Here is a 6,942-nt window from a genome sequence, read left to right on the forward strand (position 1 = left end):
GTAAACAGTCTGACATTCACAGCCAACAGTTTTCAAGTCAAACTTCCAGCAAAACAAAAAATGTCCAAGTTCTTTACTAATCATAATGATTTTAAAACCAACAAATAATTACAAATATGATAAAGAAGCGAAACTTACCTTTTGCATGGTTACATTACCATGAATAACTGACCTGTATACAGTACACTATATACGGAGTCCCTCTTGACACGTTACGAAAACAAACACTGAAAAACCTTGTCGAATGAATCTTCACCGAAAGGTATCAATTAGTACCGAATATAAAGAATAAATGTATTATCGAGAATCGACACGAAAATGCAAATCAAGAACTAGCTTTGAAGGATAAATATGTGAATAGCAAATTCCAACAGAAAAGAAAGCCGCTGGGAGATAACAGATTCACAGAACTCTCATAAAGCAATGTGTCAAGACTGGGCTAGAACACACAATGGATAATCAGCCGGTCGACTTCTGTAAAACTATAATAATCCTTCAAATGAAAAATGAATGGATGAACTGGAAAAAAAATTAGAATACGTCTGGATCCAGAGGCTTCATCGGTCCCACTCTTTAACCGTTTTGATTTAACTTGCCACTGAAATTGGGGGTTCCACCTGCAAGTAGGATTAGGCAGCTCACAGAAACTACTGGTCTCAATAGATCGTGCCTAGGTATGCACGCCTATGACCTCTGTGCGATTGTCATTGGTTTGAAAGGACATAATCAATCATTCAATTTTGCTGAGCTAAACACCTTCCATGCACACTATGAACAGAAATGCTTAATGAAGCCATACAATCACTGATAGTATAAAAATGTCTATGCAGTAAGGTATTTGGCTTTTCATCCTGAAATGCAGACAATACATCAACATTCCAAAGTACTGAGCTATTCAGTCCTTTACCATGGAACGTTGTAAGTACGGAACATACACATAATACTCGACCCTTTACTCAGAGATGTTGACAATTAAGTCAATTCACACAGGTACCTGATTCTTTATCCTGAACTGATTTTTATTGCAACGCATCAAGACATCTGATCCTGTGTTCTGAGATACCAACAGTTCTCCCAGAGATGCTGACAGTGCTGTCGAAGTATTCGTCTTTTTATCCGAGATGTTAGCATATATGTCAACACACAAAGGTATTTGATCCTTTATTTTAAGATAATGAGGTATGTTACTAAACCAAACCAGTGTGGACCCGGAAACACGCGCACGTAGACATTCTTGGATTCAAAATTTACTGCTGATGTTATTAAAGGGGTAAACATGGTCACATTTTGAACGCTATTTTGCTTGTTTTAACAGGGCCATTACTGTTAGCTGTTGAGTAAATGTAACGACTTTGACTGAATAATATATGTTCGCGTCCTGTTTTGCAGGAAAACGACACAGAAGCTTATATACAACATGGGGGGAGAGAGAGGTAGAGATAAAACTAAAAAGTGATAAACACACGCCAAGCAGAGAAAAAAAAAAAAAAAACAGCAACAAAACTTCAGACAGAGAAAGAAAGAGAGATAAAAGGGTATTTCAGACCCCTTCTCTCCTTTCCTGCCGGATCATAGATTTCAAATCCCCTTCATGGGGATTCAAGGACACACATCCTCATTCGGTGGGGATGTCATCCCGCTGACAGATGCCTCGATCTCTCCCTCCGTCCAGCCCTAACACTGGCCGAAGGGCACTCTCCGGGCTTCCTGCTTTGACTTCTGACCTAATGTCGCTTGTTATCTTTGTTTCGGTCAGTCTGCTTAAGTCTGGTTATGAGGTTAGGTTATAAAACAGGCTGCCTAAGTCTGGTTATAAGGTTAGGTTATAAAACAGGCTGCCTAAGTCTGGTTATAAGGTTAGGTGATAAAACTTAAATAAATTGTGCGATATAATTCATTCCTATACATTTCTACTCACAATTTACACTCATGAGCTTACGGAAATTTAAATTGTACTACATATTTTTTTACTAAATTATATTTTTACTCAATTTACACTTATGAGCTTACGGCTTTTCCAAAAGAATGTTTATTTTCTCGTTATTCAAACTTAATTTGACACTTTAAGCATATTTCAACCTGAAAAACTCAATTTGACACTTAAAACATATTTCAACCTGAAAAACTTAATTGACACTTAAAACATATTTCAACCTGAAAAACTTAATTTGACACTTAAAATATATTTCAACCTGAAAAACTTAATTTGAAACTTAAAACATATTTCAACCTGAAAAACTTAATTTGACACTTAAAACATATTTCAACCTGAAGTTGATCTGAATGATAACCTGTGACTGAATTCATGGCTTATGCAGTTGTTTTAGACCAGAGACTCCTGAAGAAAATCATTTATGTTATCTGTAAAGAAGCTTCAGGGCATTCTCTTAATACTGGCACTAAAATCAGTGAAATTTTCAAGTTTCAGTATGTGTTTAAGCCTTCAGTATGTGAACACTGAGCGATAAATATTACTGTACTCACGCATTGATAATTAAATATTAAGATGACATGGTGCTTGGTGTTCACTGGGACGATTAATTTATTTCTGAAATATGTTGGGGTAAGTTACATATTTCCATTTCTATTAATTTCCTTGGTCTTTACCGACAATTCTTTATATCCGACTGCAACATGGATTGTACTTACTTCAACATTACCTACAGCAATTCTACCACCCCTGTATAATTAACTTCACTTCACTGCTCCAGAAAAATTAGACAAATCTGTTCAATTTCGAAAACTTCTCTCGTTCTTACGCTTTGTCCTAGATAATTATTATTGTCAGTCTTTACATCAGACATGAAAAATGGCCTAGAAATTAATATATGGTGTAGTACAGTATGCAGATACAGTTAACTCTCTCTCCATAGAAATAAAGTTGCTGTTAGCCCTGACAATATCCCGAGTCGTGCATTCAGTGAGCCATGATCCGAGCTTATACAGTGTTTCCGATTTCAGGTGTTGTTCGATAAAAGCAAGAGCCCGTGCTGGCACTACGCCAGATAATTTTACCAACAATAACAGTACATGCTTGATGATTCTGAATATTTGATAATTGTGGGTCTCGTCAGCGGCTCCTAAGTTTCTTTCGTGTACATTGCTTAATAATATATGATGCTGCCACAAAAGTTGGTATTGTCTGTAATGCCTCTATAAAGAGAAAAAGTGAGATGACTGTATTAATATTAATACCATATGCTTCTGACCTTTCTTTCTACCATTCTTGGAATACTGTCCTCCTCAATGTATGTCAGCATCTTCTTTGAATCATCATCTTTTATTCCAATTTGCTCGAAGCGGTAGTGTCATTTTTTTTCTGCAAAAGTGGTACAGATTAATATCGCTGTGACTTCTGACACCGCTAAGAACTAGTAGTATTTATTCGAGCATTCTAGTGCCCCTAAGAACTAGTGCATCTTACAATGGTCTTCCAGCTTCCTTTAAAACCAGTGCTTATTACTGAGGCCTTCCAGTCTCACCCAAAAACTGATGCATATCATACTGCATCATCTACTTTCCCCAAAGAACCTGCCATAACTTCATGCCTTCCTCCGATAATGATAAAAACACATTCTTCTTGTTTGTCTTGAAGAATGCCTTAGAGAAGGTCAAAAGCTCCTGTGTTTTATTTATTCACTTGAATTTTGTTGTATACAGTGGCTTTTTCTTAACCATTTATGCCTTCCAGTCCCCCCGCGACGTAATGCTTATTACTCTACTAAACCTTCCAGCACCTCTAAAAAAAACTAGTGCATACCATTCTCTTTGCTAAGCACCCACGATCCAATAAGGAGTAACCAAAAAAATCTTCATTTTCTTCAAATCTATACTGTAAAATAGCCTTTCTGGCAGTTACTGGTGCAGATATTTTAAGTTTCAAAGCGGCTGCAATTTTGCGTCAAAACTCCACGTTCTGTTGCCTTGCGCTTCCTGACTGGCATTTTGTTTATGCATACATCTGTTTGTTGATTTGCCTCTGTTGTTTTTTATGTTCTAATCTTTTTTCACACTTCTTTCCAAATATTAGCTCCGTATTCTGGTTCTTTGTGAATGTGCGCTTGTCTGACATAATAATAATAATAATAATAATAATAATAATAATAATAATAATAATAATAATAAGAAGAAGAAGAAGAAGAAGAAGAAGAAGAAGAAGAAGAAGAAGAAGAAGAAGAAGAAGAAGAAGAATTTTCTTTAATACACAGAACATCATAGATATCTTTTACTCTTGAACGTTAAAGTCATCTTTAACAGCCGTTATGAAACAAGGAACGTTTTACGTGACAGCCGTTGAACCACGAACGCATGAATGACAGGATGCAATGGTGTTGACCCGTCATGACCTGAATTACTTTTCCTGAAAACAGAAAACAGTTCGTGGATTTCCGTTATCAACCGGTCTGCTCCCGCCACCTGCCACTGCCGTAAACAACAATAAACCACATTTGTTTGCTACTGACTCAGGATTGTGTGTACGTGTGTTTTCTTTATATGTAATTCCAAGACAGAAAAGCCATGATATCACTGGTAATTTGTATAAAATGGCATCCTACAATAATCTGATGCTATACACGGTTGATAGGTATACAAGCAACCAGCCGACTCCAGAAAACGGGGTGGGAGAGGAGATTCTATTCTATAACGTGAGCCCCTTTTCATCGTGCTATTGTGAAACATTAGATTAATGACCCTAACACACCAGAGGTATCAATATGACTGCTTTTTCCTTCCGGAATTTCAGGTTAATGCGTTCCGTGACTGCTTTCTATTATAACTTCACTATCTCGTGGATATTAATATTTGAATTATATATAAAAAAGCGCAGGATTACCACATTCTCGGGACATTACAAACGAAACACTGCTTAGAGCATACTACGTGTATCCTGACTATGACCCTGGCCACATAGATAAATTTTATCTCTACTTATTAGATTATGTTCCCTTAAACTGAACTTGCACGATTCACTTCAGTTACCAACATTTGCGCAATGCCAAACCTCTCTGTTATTGAAATACAGAAAACTGCAGGAGGCCATTCATTAGACTTACCAACGTAAATCCCTTCGGTTTCCCAAGGCGGGTTTACTGTACCAGTTAACCAACGAACTAAACAATACGTCGCGGCGCAGAGCAGACGCCTCTTTGAAAATTTCAAACCCCCACAACTCTCTGTAAGTGGTTTATCCGCACGGAATTTATGTCAAGTCATAAATGTCAGTCTCTGTTTTTACGAGGTCAGGGAGTAAACTGCTTCGAAACAGTTTAAGAGGTCATGTGAATTTATGTTCCTGCAGCAAATAATGTGATAGGTAATGTGATTATGATATTCTCTCTCTCTCTCTCTCTCTCTCTCTCTCTCTCTCTCTCTCTCTCTCTCTCTCTCTCTCTCTCTCCATGATTAGTTTTCATATTAGAATATTCTAGTGCATGGAATGTACCAAGACCATACAATGAACCCAAAGCTTACTGATTTCATAACATTTCTGGGTAACTTCAACAGGACATCTTTAAAATCCAAACAATAATATTAAGTGAAACTTCAATTTAATGCAACGGTTAAAGCACTGAAAACATTTCTCTCAACTACACGGATTTCTAATCAGATTTTCAAAGGATCTCTGTGGAAATTTTAGTCTAAAAACAATCGGAAATCGAGAGGTTGAATGGGCATTGAACAGGAACTCTTCTACTTCACAATTTTGGCAATCTTTTAATGCCTCTGGTTTTCCTGACCTACAGTCTTCAGTCCTTTAAAAGGCAATGTTTTAAAGGTGGGTTTTATGGTTTAAAGTCTTCCCCACCCCCACCGCCCTGTTGCACCCGCAATGAAAACATGCTCCCAGGTTCCCAGGGTTATCAGCTCCAGGCCCGAGTTCTTATCTTATACAGACCTACGACTGGGCAGGCAGCAGTGTTTTTGTGCTTTCTTCGTCAGCCTATCTCCATGTACACAGAAACATATTCCCAACAGTCAGAGTCCACCGTCCGTGCAAACAAATAATATTTAGGAATATTCACGTCAATCGGCAGCCTGATAAACAAGAAACTTTTTCTCCTAAAAGGTCTCCTAGCCTCTTCGGGTGGTACATCCTATAGGGTTGCATTTATTGTTTTTTTCCTCGGTCTTCAAAGTACACCCTCCTTCATTCTTTTATTCTTCTTTTTGAACTTTCAATTTACTATTTTCATCTTTTATGGGCTTGTCATTTTTTTTTATCTACTTGTCCACTTTTATATTCCAAATATTTCATTTCATGAACAAAACTTAGCTTTTAAATAATTACCATCACGTTCATTGTCAAAAAAAAAATGCTTGTGCTAACTATTTATGGAATTCCTGTATATAGACATAAATATATATGTGTGTATATATATATGCACATAAAAAAAGATAGAGACCTTTATTTAAACTGAAGGCAGAGAAGGTCTATACTAAAGCAAAAGTAAATAAAATAGGTTACCCTGGACATTGGACTGTCTGAACTATAATTGCAATTTCCGTGACTGTAAAAAAACACAGTCAGTCAGGGGCATGCAATGCCCATTTGTCCCACCATTATTTGGGGACGATTGGGTAAGATGGTACCAGCATTTTTTTTTTTTTTTTGTGAATTACAATGGTACATTTCTAACATGACAATTAGTAATTAAAGCTTGTCTAATCTGATATTTGGAAGCCGAAGCACCTAGCTGAAAAAATCATTTGAAACTCTGCATGAAATTTCAGTCATATACAGAAATGAATACATGAACAAATATAAATATAAAATAATAAATAAATAAATAATCTGGTGACTAATTTATTTATAGCATATTCCCGAAGAGAAGGTATGAATGAACGCTGAAATTCATAAAAACTAATTTCAGCGTGAATTAAAAAAAAAGGCCTAAATTTTTAATTAATTTTCTTCGACTACCTAACCTCATTAATCATTTT

The 6,942-nt window shown here is 36.5% G+C and overlaps 1 long non-coding RNA gene across 1 annotated transcript in view; it reads right to left on the reverse strand.

The window, feature by feature from the left end:
* The window catches only part of LOC136834270 (uncharacterized), a 39,496-nt gene that overhangs the window by 10,753 nt on the left and 21,801 nt on the right, over positions 1-6,942 (reverse strand). The gene's annotated exons all lie outside the window — the stretch shown is intronic.

This window comes from Macrobrachium rosenbergii, chromosome 53 (genome assembly GCF_040412425.1).
Source record: "Macrobrachium rosenbergii isolate ZJJX-2024 chromosome 53, ASM4041242v1, whole genome shotgun sequence".
NCBI lineage: Eukaryota > Metazoa > Arthropoda > Malacostraca > Decapoda > Palaemonidae > Macrobrachium > Macrobrachium rosenbergii.